Source organism: Pinus tabuliformis, chromosome 2_2 (assembly GCF_031772625.1).
Source record: "Pinus tabuliformis cultivar Carrire ecotype Pingquan chromosome 2_2, CPIR1, whole genome shotgun sequence".
In the NCBI taxonomy this organism is placed as follows: Eukaryota; Viridiplantae; Streptophyta; class Pinopsida; order Pinales; family Pinaceae; genus Pinus; species Pinus tabuliformis.
The window spans coordinates 59,985,063-59,998,981 of record NC_142300.1 but is presented as its reverse complement, the minus strand read 5'-3'; positions in this window follow the sequence as shown (position 1 = coordinate 59,998,981).

Sequence of the window (13,919 nt, the reverse complement as noted above, 5' to 3'; positions counted from 1 at the left end):
AAAAGTAAGTTAGCTGGTCTATAGTTACAATCTTTCCAATATGAGGGAACTTTATAAGCCGAAAGACTGATGAAACAACAGCTGTCATAGCGTAAGACAAACTACGACCCAAGAGAAGGTTGTAATCTAGAGGGGCATCAACCACCTCCACATCTAGATTAACAGTTTTGCCTTCAACCCCTATAGGTAAATCCTGTAGAACACCAAAAGGATGAAACCCACGACCATCAAAGGCCTTTAGAATCGTCGGGGATTGATTAAGCGTAGGAGAACCAAGCGATCTCCAACACTGGATCGACATAATACACGTTGAGGCTCCCTCATCAATCATAGTCCTATAACAAGGTCTATTTTTTACTAACACTGGAATCTGGAAAGCCATTTGATGAGGTAAGCGTGGTGTACTATTTTCTAGATCGAAAATTATGAGGTTTGAGTCCTGAACGTCAACATCTCCTATAGCCGACAATAGTAATTTACGCTGCGCTGGACATGATTGCAGCACTTCCAAAGCCGACATTGCCGAAGGTGAAATAGCCAAATCTTCAACAATGTTATAGTTCTCAACCGCTCTCGCATGTGGATTGAAAGTTGACTTTCGAAGTATACCCTTGGCGGGCAATTTGATTACTAAGTCTGGTTGGGTTTCTCGATCTGTAGTGGATCGGAACCGAGAGTTGAAGTTGATGGGTTCGAATGAGAATATTTTGCTTCCCTACCATCAACAGGACTTTTACTTCCATAATCTTGCGATCGAGTCGCAATCCTAACATGGGACATCATCATTATAGGTTCTTCTGAGGCATTTGAGGAAGAACCTATCATCTTATTGTCTTGACTAGGAAAAGGATCCTTCAAAACAGCAGGCATTTAGGAACCTTTGACGATTTTCGCAACCTCTGCACGATGAGGGCGGTCTCTTGTAAAATGCTCTTCGTCACAAATGAGACAAGGATAACGAGGTTTGCGTTTTTCATCATTAGATTCCGTTTTTTCTGGTTTCTCTTTTGAATTTTTATCTGTTTTATTTTTCTTCTTCCCTTTCTTTTTACCGCTGGATTTTGATTTGGTTGTAGATGACTCTACAACATGAATATCAGTAGAAATTTCCGTGGAAGAATCTCCTGTCGGGGAATCTGGTAAAGTTATGATAGGAGAAGATTTCTTGGAAGATTTCTTCTTACTTTTGGTATTAACCGTACCAATCATACTATCAACGGCATAAGACCCTGAAGGAGCTGCAGTTATTTGATTTTGTTTAGGAAGGTCGGGGATTTTCTCGTGTAACGTACCTGACTGCATATAAACTAAGTCAAGGTACTGAACTTGAGCAATTACTTGCTCTTCATTAACGACTCCTGCCTTAGCTACATCCTCAGTGATCTTCGGTAATAAAGATTTTACAAACCATTCAGCTAAGGTCTGATCCGGAATAAAAACTTTCACTAAACGTCGTCGATGTCTCCATTCAAGAATGTGATCTGAAATGTAAGTGGACGTTGATTGTTTTAATAAAGTTAATAATTCTGTGCCATTGTCATGTCTGACTGGCAACTGAAAATGAGTTAAAAATGAAGTAGCTAACTGACTAAAGTTATAAAAAGTGGCTCGCGGTAACTCAATGTACCACTTGGCCGCAAGACAAATTAGAGTGCGCTGGAAAAGCCTTAAATGGATTGAATCATCTGAAATGGAGTTAGATGCACACCAGAGGTGATAAGTCATCACATGGTTCGACGGGTCCTCTCCTGATTTGCCTTCAAACTTAGGAATATCACTAGGAAACTTATTCGGCATTGGCGGCCAAAACGGAAGATAGTTAATTGGATCGTTCGTAAGGCACGACAAGTCAGGCAAGTCTAAAGTTGCAATGAACGATAATTGACGATTAGGGTCCCTGAAACCTTGGGTCATGAGACCAACCCCAGGAGGAGGATATCTAGGATAACTAGGAATTGGAATTGCATTTGGGATATTATATCCTCTCGGAAAACCAGGATTAACCGGACCGTACTGGGGTTGTTGAGGTTGTTGATATGTATATCCAGGGTACAGTTGATACTGATACACTGGCTGCTGCACAGCAGTACTGAATTGGTACTGTCCCTGGTACGGTTGATAAGTAAATTGAGGTTGACTTGTGACAACTGTACTTGGACCAGGTTGTCCTACAGGCATTTGAACTGAAGTCTGAATTGTGGATCCAGACTAAGGTAAAGATGTCTGAGGAGTTGATATAGGAACAGTAGAAACTGGAGCTGTCGATACTCCAGAAGTAGGTGGGGTAGATTGAACAAATGTTACAGCAGTTGCAGCAGTCATTTGAGGCGGAGTACGAGGCGTATTAGGCCCAGGCTGAGAAACTACAGAAGGTGCAGAAGTTTGTACAGTAGACTGGACAGGTTGCTGGGGTGAACCAAAAACCAAGGGTTGTCCAGATTGAGATGACAATTGCACATTCGGTTGCAAGATCTGTTGAGATTGAGATGGATCCCACACTAAGTTCATTCCGGGGTACGGACCCATAGCAAGTTGAGAATATTGAGGACCATAACCGGGTTGAGGGTAGGGTTGATAATTCAAAGGTACATTTCCGGCTCCTTGGATAAATGATTGACTGGAAGGTGGTCGGAAACCTTGGGTTGGGTACTGACCTTGAGGTTGATAACCTTGGGGCACATACTGATACTTGGGTTGACCTTGAGGTACATATTGATACTGGGGTTGACCTTGAGGTACATACTGAGTCTGGGGTTGACCTTGAGGAATGTATTGTCCCGTAGGTATGTACTGTCCTTGAGGTTGCCCCCCATTGGGTACCTTGAGGTTCCCCCCAGGTGATAATTGATGACTTTGAGGCTGCCCCCCAGGCGGTAACTGGCCACCTTGAGGTTGTGGATTAGGAATAGTACCTGACATCATAAGAATATCTTCTACACTCAACGGCTTAGTTTCGTTATTACCAGTTAATAACCCTTGTTCAATAGGTTGAGGAGATGCTCCCGAAAAAGTACCAGTAAGTGACTGATACCCAGAGGGAACAAAAGGACCGCCGTATAAAAAGGTTTCTGGAGATTGAGAAAACATGGACGACTGTCTTGACATATTTAACGGAGCATAATAACCTCTAGGTGTTGGGTGAAAAGGAATGCGAGGTGGTGAAAAAATTAGTCCCGGGTTTTCTAAAAAATTGGTCAATGAAAGATACCAAGTGTTGCTCCTAGGTGGACTGTAAAAGATCGATTCACGCTCCCTAAGTTCTATAGCTGGTCTATTTTCAGGGATAGGGATACCTTCTTCCGGAGTAACAAGTTATTCAATAGCAATAAGTCCAGAAGGAAGATTTTGGGTAATTACTCTTTCTACCCTGGGTGAACCAGGACCACTAGAAGTTGGAGAGGCAAATCCTGAAGTTGGAGTAGCAGCAAATTCAGTTTCAGGTTTAGATATTTCAGGTTCCTCAGCTAAATCACTAGTAGATGAAAAACTACCTGTAATTTTGGAAAATGAAATAGATTGCGGATTATAATTTGTTACTAGAGCTTGATAATCAGGATGTACAGCCGATAAAGACTCTCCTTCTTTAGGTGACCCAACTCTACTGTCTCTAGGAGTTACAAGGGCTCGTAGCCCTTCAAGCTGGCTCGGTGAAAACTCAGGAGGTTGGCCCCGAAGTCTATGGGACTTCCTCGGTAATTTCGCCACAATTAAATATTTTAACTACTTCACACGCAAACAAAGAAAAATCTCAATAAAAACCACCTAAAGCCTCTAAAGAACCAAACAATTTTGAATCACACGCCTAAAGAATCTAGGAAATCAAACCACACAAAACAGTAACTTTTTGTACCGAAAACACTAGTTGGTGATGAAATCCAACGTCGCAGAATTCAATACAGAAATGGCGGTTGGAACAGTTACCCCGACAACCTGCTTAATGAATAGACTGGCACAAGTTTCTCCACTAAACCGTCTCGAGTCAAGAGAACCCCCCAGAAAATCCAAGTGAGTCTAGCCGACATCTGCTCCAAGTACAGTGGGATTTTCCCTCCACCATCACCTTAGGAAAGAATCCTATATAATATGGTCACTATGGTTACCAACGGAAACAAATATACCTGGGGGAACAGTCTACGATCCGATACGCACGCAAGGGCAGAGTAACAAGATCAATCCCCTTGAAGGCTCCTTGACATAATCCAAGTTTTACCAACAAATGACCCCAGGCTCCTCGACAATGGTTAATCTGAGGTTTACCATTTTTAATACGTGAATATCTTCTATCGTTCCCAATGAGGAAGGATTGATTCCCACACTGGCTCAGATATGATCTCGTGCTTCTCCTTTAAGAGGAGCTTTCCCAGAGCATAGATGTAACAATTGGAATTTATCTCCTACCGCAAGATACAGCTACTTGTTTTTTTTACTATCTTGGAGAGTTAATTACTCCCTACTCCAAGACACTAGCCTAAGCTATGTTGGTGATAAAGAGCCCTAGAAAATAAAAAGATTACTAAATAGATTTTACTTTAAGCGTTATTTTTATTGGTTTTTTCTTAAGTCAAAAGGTGCGGAGATGAAACTTATGTTGTGAAGACTCGACTCCAAATCACTAAAAAATGCATTTAAGATGATAAGCAATCTTTTCCCTTCAATGAATTTCTAGCTAGGAAAGAGTTGAGAATGCAAATGTTTGTAAAAACAAATCTTTCCTTAACAATCAAATCAAAAGAAGAGCTTTTTGTCTTTTCAATACACTCAAAACGAGACAACTAGTTATGCTCATGAAAATTTCCCTTTCTTTTCAAACACTCAAATACTACAAAAACAAACTTTTTCAAAAGAGATTTTTTTTTATTTTTATAAAACGCTCAAAACTATGGAAAAATCTAATCTTGAGATCTATAAATTCTAAAAACTATTTGAAGTAAAAGCTTACAAGATTTCTTTTCAAGGATGTTTTACTTAGCTATAAGCAAACTAAGGACTAATTTGTCCAGAATCACAAATCAGTCAAAAAACAACCAATTTTTTGTTTTCTTTTCTAAAAATGAAATCCAAAACTTCCAACACAAGTCTTTTCGAAGTTTCGCAAAGAGAAACACAAGATGGATTCCTCAACAAAAGCAGATTTTACAAAATGGTCAGACTCATAAGAAGGCCAGTAATTACCAAGGTGATCTGAGGCTTCTAAGGCTTCTAAGCTTTGAGCTACTACAAGACCAAAATGAAAATCAAGCCCGGCAACCAAAACTTCTAGTAATTTCACCTAAAACCCTAATGCCAATGGAATTAACCTAAGAAAATTTCCTGACAAGTCACGTGCAAATCTGAGCAGAGGCTAAAAACACCTAAACAAATCCTAAGCTGACTGAAAGAGAAAATCTTAAGTTTTTCAAAATTTTGACAGGGTCCGCAGGCCCGCAGTTCACACAGGTGCGGTACCGCTCTGTGTGTAAAGAAAAAGTGCAGATAGGTCCGCACTGTGTTACAAGCAGAGGGTGTGGTCCTCTCCCAAAAGTATGAAAAACAAAAAATAATTCAAGATCTACTAAACCTACCCAATCCCACACACATCAAGCCAAAAACAGAAACAAAAACACAATTTCTCAAGTCAAAGTAAAAGCAAAGGAAAAATCAAAAATTCAAGTCCCCAGCAGAGTCGCCATTTTTTCGGCCGGATAAGTCGTTCTTGCGGACAAGACCGACCTCCCCAGTATCTAATGATATCTAGCGACAAGCAAACCAAACAAATTCTATCTTTCTCTAAATATGCAATTTATAAATAAAGGCAAACAAGTGTTTTAGGCCTACCTTGGGTCCAATGCAAGTTTGTGGAAGCCTCGCTCCGTTAATCCAAATGAGCTCCCTTGTAGAGAATCTCCAAACACAAACAAGCACACACATTAAATAGCACCTGAAAAGCCAATATAATAAAGCATACTTATCATGATGATCAAGGAATTCATGAAACAAATCACATAAGACAATTTGTTGAGAAAAATGAATCTGATTGTATTAACTTAAATCAAAGAATAACTTTACAACCTTGGTGCCTTGATGCTATACAAGCTCCTCCCAAGGTCCAGCAAGAAGTCTCCTCTACTTTGACAAGTTTCACTCTCTTCCCAATGAATCCAAAAGGTATGTGATCTCTCCTCTCAAGCTTAACTAGGAAGTCTCAATTCCAACAGCATTTACCCACAAAAATGTTCAGCTTCTAACCTCCCTAGCAACCAGCCCAATGCCTTAATTTATAGTGCAATGGAGGGAAGTTACTAGGTCCACCTTCAAAGGGATAAAGCCCTCCTTCAAAGGTATAAGCTCCTCTCACCAAGGGATTAGCTCCTTTAGTTTTGGGATGCATGAACCACCTAGGAGCGAACCATCCACGTCAAGATTCCTTCTAGAATCATCCAGAATTAACCACAAGTGAGTTTTTAGGAATAAACTTGCGCCTTTTTGACTTTCACAGGGGTCTGCACCCACTCCTTTAGAGACAGAGTGGGCAGGTCCTCAGGTAACATGAACAAGGGGTGAGGGACCACAGGCAACAGTGAGAGAAAGTGCGGAACCAAAGCTTTATTGATTTTTAAGGTCTTTCTCTCATTTCAAAGCTTGATGTTACACTAAAATATCGTCACCATGATTATTTGCAATCAGTATGGGTCTATCATCACTTGTACTGTCCTCCTAAGAAAGTCTAAGACCTCAGCTCTTCAAATCAAGCTTTGGAAGTGGGAGAAAGACATTAAAAATCAATGTAACTCTGGTTCCGCACTTTCTCTCATGGTCACCTGCGGTCCCGCACCTTCTGTGTACAAAACCTGCGTACCTACCCGCTCTATCCCTAACGGTGTAGGTGCGAACCCCTGTGAAAGTCAAAAGGCGCAAGTTTTATCTTAAAAAACTCACTTTAGGTTAATTCTAGAGTTTTCTAGAAGGAATTTTGACGTGGATTGTTCGCTCTGAGGTGGTTCATGCATCCCAAAAGAGAAGGAGCTAATCCCTTGACTAAAGGAGCTATCCCTTTGAAGGAGGGCTTTATCCCTTTGAAGGAGGACCTAGTAACTTCCCTCCATTGCACTATAAATACAGTCATTGGGGTTGTTAGCGCTCGAATTTGGCCTCAGGCTGAAGAAGGCAAAATCAAAGGCAACATCAAACCACTTAGCCTCGTAGCTAGCCCTACGAGGACAGGAGAGGGCTCTCTCCGGGTCTATCTCGGCAAAAGGTCTTCAAAGGGCTGAGATGACCAATAAAGAACACTGATTTTAGGCTAGTAAACTGATAGGGAAAGTTTGATTTCAAACTTTTAGGGTTTTGTTAAAAAACTGAGCACGGCAATTTTGGGTGCGGGGATGAGACACAGTTTTTGCAGAGGTCTTTTTGGGGCAAGGTAGGAGATTTTCTTGATGCCTTTGAAGGAAGTGAATGGATAGGTATGACTGGTGAGGAGCTAAGGAGATCAAGAAACCATCAGGAGTTCTCCTTAAACAGATGAAAACATAGATATTAAGCAAACTTAAAGGCAGAGCATAGAAACCATGAATTCTACCTTAACACTTCATTTACTTAATTTGCAGAAGAGAAGAGTAGGAAAATGATACACATAACAAACTTACAAGTACATGAGAGAAACACACCATCAACACAAATCACCACAGGAATCCCAAATAGTGCTGCAAAACCCTGGTCTTTCCTTTGCCAAAATTGCAGAGATACAAAGAGTAATACAGTCTAAGCTTATCCCTCAAGAGTCCAACCATGAAAATGACTAAGAAAATACATAATATAGGCAAGCTAACACATTCCCTTGCCTCTAGGGGTCGAGCTCATCATCCTAGGAGCTGTTTCAACCAATTCTAAGCTGAGCACTACAATCTAGGCATTCAAAACAACTTGCCTCTATAAGTTAGGAAACCAATTCATTCATTAATTTTTTGCTATTTTATGAATGAATCTTCTAGAATAGGTAAAAAAGTGTCATGTCATCATGAAAATACATTATTTACATCAAAGAGGGTGAAAAATCCCATGAAAAGTCAAAACTAGTCAAAAATTGCGTTGTCTTGAGCTGTAGATGAAAAACTGGCAAATTTCCCCGATGCGTAGCGCGCCATTTCTCAACGTGTAGCGCACCTTTGAGCCCACTTTTGGGGCACTTCCCGGCATCCAAATGAGGCTCAAGTGGGCTTGTTGGAAAGGTCTAGATGTCTGCTCTCCAGCCCAAGTCGAATTTCTCAATTTGGTGCCCATTTGCCCCTCCAAAAATGCAATCTCCCAAGACTGCTTCCTGTGTGTCCAAAAAGTGGCAGAAGGTCATTTTTTGCTTGTTTTTTGACCTTTTGGGGTCCCAAACCTCAATGAAATGTCTTGGCAGTGGCTGAGAAAGTATAATTTGTCATGAAAAATCCAAAAATGCAGAGTTTTTGTGAAATGGACCTCCCCATCTTCAAGGTAGCGCGCGGCGCGCTACGCGTTGAGAGCAAAAACCTGTTTTTAGCAAAAAAATTCAAAATTGACCAAAATTGCTCCAAATTTTCTGAATTTTGAGCTGGGGGTGTATCATTGAGCACCATGCTCCTTCAAGGAGGCTTCAGCCAAAATCTGAAGTGCATCGGGCCTTTTCCTCCGTTTTAGTGCCTTGGCCAATCGTCCTTTGAGTACCTTCATTTTCGCTTTGCACACATGCATGCGAGCCCAATAATGATTCTTCATGTGGCGGAGCATATCTTTGTCCCTGTTTTCCTTGGCTAACAACTTCTCTAAATGAGTGTTCACCTGAATGAGCATAGACCCTTGCTCAATAGCTGTCAAATCAACGGGTCTCTTGCGAGCCAAGTTCCGGTCTTCTCGGATCCTCTGCAACTCATCAACAACGTGTTCATCCTCTAACTCTTTGTTGCGCTGCTCTAAGTATTTGATTGTCCAATTTTCCATTTCCAACTTCTGCTGCAACAAGTGATTTTCAGCCTTTTGTTGCTGAATGATCTCCTTTAGCTTCGAGCGAGGAGAACTGATGTCAAGGTCAATGATGTCTATGTCTGGATCACCTGATGGTCCCTCATCAACCATGGGTTGCTTGCCTCTCTCCTGTACATGTGCTACTGTCGAAAGCGAGGCCCCTTCCACCTGATGTGGAGATAACACTCGCTGTGCTGACGAAGAAGGCGAGACCCCTTCCACCTGGTGTGGAGATAATACTCGTCGTGCAGATGCAAATAAGGCCCTGTGGCCTCTCTGATATGTAACACATGCTAGAGTGCTGACATGCTCGGGCTCTGGAATGTGAAACTGATGTGAAGGCCCTCCCTCATCATGGACAATCTCAGGGGGTGGTTGTGGCACCGTGAAGAAGTCGCGAGAGATGAAATCCTCCCAAGCAATACCCTGCTGTGCCAACTGATGCATCACTATGATCTCGATCAGTGCATAATGATATATACTCTTGTGTTGCTGTGCGGGATTCTTCCTTTGCACTAAGGGCACCATCCTCTCTATATTTCGGCACATGAAAAATGGAATGTTCATCATTCGTACCCTGGTGAAATGCATCAACAAATGGATATGGTACGAATATAAACGTGAAAATCTGCCCTCACAAGTGAAATAGCGCATAATGAGCCTCATCAAGGGTGCATACTCATCCCTTAGGAATCTGAAGGGAAAAACAGCAGTTAGGTGTCTCATACACCCGGGTTTGATATATGGTTGATAATGAAATCTGTCTAGCTGTTGGCGCTTGTTCCACTCCTCCCCAACATTTGGTATCCCGGTGGCTTGAGCAACAATTTCGGGTGATAGGGTGAAATCCACTCCTGCAAGGTTCACATGACCATTGTGTAAATGTAGGACAAACAAGCGGACTAGTTCTCTGTGATGTTGAATTTGTGAGATCCGCTCACAATATCTAAAGCATGATTGATACTGAAAACATGTCATTGCGAGTGGACAAGCTTGAAAATGAGCCAAAGAAGTGGGCTCCTCCCTGACATGCCGACCACCTTTACCACCCTTGTGATGCCTCCTTGGCACTTCTACCTCCGATGTTGAATCACTGTCATAACTCTGCTCATAATCTGATTCGGTTTCTGACATGGTTTTGAAGGCAAGATGGCTGAAATGTATTGATGACTTTGCACCCAATTAACTGTGGTTTGACTTTTTCAAATGCTGTCACCAAGGGTACATAAATACAAGGGGATTGTTAGGGATAGGGGGAACATGAGGGAATTAGGGACAATAAACAAAAATAAGGAATTTAGGGAAGGCAACATGGGAAATCATAATATTGTGGGACTTTAAGGTGGAAGTATGGTTTGGGAATTTAGTAGGTTTTAAGGATTTTAGAGAGGAAGATTATAAAATTTTATGGGAAAATTTGAAGGAGAATGTAGATGAAGATGAGGGAAAAGAGGGATCAAAAATGGGCAACCTTGGATAGCAAAATATTTTGAAACCCTAGCACCATTAAGTCTTTAAATCTTCCACAGCAATGTAGGGTTTTGACTTCTCATTTTCATGGCATTTTAACATATTAATTTCTCATTCATCCTGCAAAACCAAAACTAGCCATGGAGGAGAGGCCTACCTGAAATTTGCTTGAGAAAAAAGAGGATTTGGTAGCTTGCTGGCAGTTTATTGGGCGAAAAACACAACGCGTAGTGCACCTTGCCCAACGCGTAGCGCCCCTCTGATGCGTAGCGCCTGAACAAAATTACACTGAGAAAATCACGCTGATGCGTAGCGCGCCCACCCTGATGCGTAGCGCACCCCTGAAACTGCTCAATTTGCTCAATGACTCTTGAAATCGCCTTTGCAAGGATTCACTTGGCTTGTGAGAGGCAAATGAGTTGTTAATGAAGAGTGATGTGCTTTTATAGGCTCCCTTTTGATTTTTATTTGCCTAAAACCCACTTTATAATGTTTGAGTGTTGACACTTTTTGAATTAATTGGCTCTGACTTCTGGTTTCCTTTCTTTGAAAAAAAATTGGTTGAAATGATGATTTCTTCTGAAAATTTTTGCAGGGATAGCTTCTAAGATGCTTTGGAAAAGGAGACCAAGGCTGCGCTTCAACATTTGGAGAATTTGAAATTTTGACAATTTTTACAAAAACGAGATAATGACCTTTGTTTTTCAAAAACAGAGTTTTGAAAACAAGGTGAAAATTTAGCTGTACAATAGTGAGAATTATTGAAATGATGTTTTATGAAGGACATCCCTCTGGCCTGCTGGTCCTTTATGACCTCTCGAGACAAAAATTGACTCAACCCTAGACCTAAGACCTCGAAAGTTAAAACAAGATGAATGACCCTTTGAAGATTTTATTTACTTAAGCAAACCTGAACCAGCAGTGCCAAACAAGAGGGGAATAAAAGACACAAACTCCTCTACCAGAGTTATGGCATGCCTAACGGAATGCAACATGATCACACTGATGGGACACCTAATCATGGAATGCAAAGAGCTTTGATCTCTGGTGGAGGGCTACTAGACCGACTCTAACATTGGCTCCAATGGGGATGGTAGCTCCTTGGAGATGCCAAGAACCTCAGACCTCTGGGAGAGCAGATCAGTGCGTTGAACCATTGGGCGATGGAGTCATTATTTACTCATTTGACACAAACTTTGACAGTTTTGGTGACTGCAAATTTGACTGAAAACTGGACACAACTTTGACCCAAACTAACTCAATTTTGGAAAGAAAATGAACTGATAAAACCAACTTGACAAACCTCAAACCAACCAATTTTCATCTTCAGAATTATAGCCTTCACCGCGGGCCCCAGACTGAGGATGAAAGATCAGTACACACATACGATAAAACAGAAGTAAAACGGTATATACAATGATGATGACAAGAGCAGAAAATGCTCAGACATGGTACCTTTTTAGCAGCCGACCATTGACCGACCCTCCGGGATAATCATCTCCGTTCATTTCCTTGAGAAGAAAAGCATTTTGGCCACGATATGCTGCGATCTTGTAGGGACCCTTCCATAAATTGTCAAATTTTCCATGCTTCCCTTTGTCTTCATTTCGAGCATCCCACCTTAAAACCACATCATCTATTTGGAAGTCATCTGGTTTTGCTTTCCTGTCATAAATCTTCTTTATGCGCTCTTGCAACTTGAGAGTATTGTGAAGAACTTCCTCCCGTGTCTGTTGTAAATGAATCATTTGATTAATCCGCCTCTTCATGGGATCTTCCTCACTACCAGCTTCTTGAAGCAATTTGACCACCGGAATAGCAAGCGAAGTAGGAAACACTGTGTCTGTCCCGTACAACAACTCAAAAGGAGACATGCCAATTGACCTTTTCTGACTTACCCTATCAGCCCACAGTGCATTCACTAACTTTTTATGCCAGCTCTTCTTATTGATTTCTAGCAACTTTTTAATGATATTTACCAAGGACTTATTTGAAGATTCTGCCAACCCATTTCCTTGTGGATGATAGGTGGTAGAATGCCCCAAGCTGATATTGTATTTGTAGCAAAAGTCTACCATTCTCTTTGATTTGAATGCTGCTGCATTATCTGTAATTAACTTACTTGGACAGCCAAAACGTGACAGTATATTATTTTCAAGGAAAGAAATAATTACCGCATCCGTGGCCTGCCGGGTGGGAATGGCTTCAATCCATTTTGTGAAGTAATCTGTAGCTGTCAATATCCATCTATGTTGTCCTGACGATGGCGGATGAATTTCGCCGATAAAATCCAAGCCCCACTGCTGAAATGGTGCGTTGACCTCAATTGGTTTGAGAGGCAATGGCTGTAATTTATGTTTCCCTTGAAAAATTTGGCACTCATGACAATTCTTGACAGCTTTATATACATCTGAAAACAATGAAGGCCAATAAAAACCTGCCCTAAGGATCTTATTTTCTGTAGTCTTCCAAAACAAATGGCCCCCGCAGTCACCTTTATGAAAATCTTCCACAACTGTTTTGGCTTCCTCTTCGACCAAACAATTCAGCAATATTCCATCGGGGTCTTTCCAATATAGTGCAGATTTGAGGATGCAAAACTTGGCTGCTTTCAACTTCAATGTCCTACTTTTATTTCGAGGCATCCCGGGAGGTGAAGACAAATTTTGAAGTACATATATAATATCAGCATACCAAGGAGAAGAAACAAATATGTCAGATACCTGTTGTGTTGAATTCTCCTCATCTTCATCGGACATGGCAGCCATCAAATTGATATCTAGGACATGTAGATTTGTTTCAGCCATCAATTTGGCAAGACCTTGACCTTTGATCAGCTTAGTGGGTTTAATTTCCACATCATACTCTAATAATGCAGCAATCCACTTACCCCGCCTTCCTTCCGGTTCTGCCTGTACTAAAACATCCTTTACTGCTGCGTTAGGAACATATGCGATAATGTGGGAATTCAATATATACACACGGAAATCCTTCAAGGCCTTCACAAGTGCTTGTTTTTTGATGATGTTATACTTCAATTCTCCGTCCCTTATAATACGGCTGAAAAAAGCAATAGGCTTCTCAACTCCATCTCTTTTTTGCATTAGTACAGCTGCCAATGTGTGCTCAGAAGCAAATGAAAATAAAATAAAATCTTGTGTGTAATCTGGACTGATTAGAGTAGGGGCTGAAGATAGAACCAACTTTACCAAATTGAAAGATTTTAAAGCCTCTTCGGTCCACTTTAGCTGGCTGTCCTTTTTCAACATGTTTGTGATTTCTCTAAGATGCTCGGCAAGATTCGGAATGAAGCGACGCAGAAAATTCAACTTACCATTAAAGGACTGTATTTCTTTTTTGTTCCGAGGCTGCTCGATTTGCTAAATAGCTTCAACACGTGCAGGATCTATATGGATGCCTTCTTTGGAAATGATGTGGCCCAAGAGCTTGCCTTCACTCATGGCGAAAAGACTCTTCTTTGG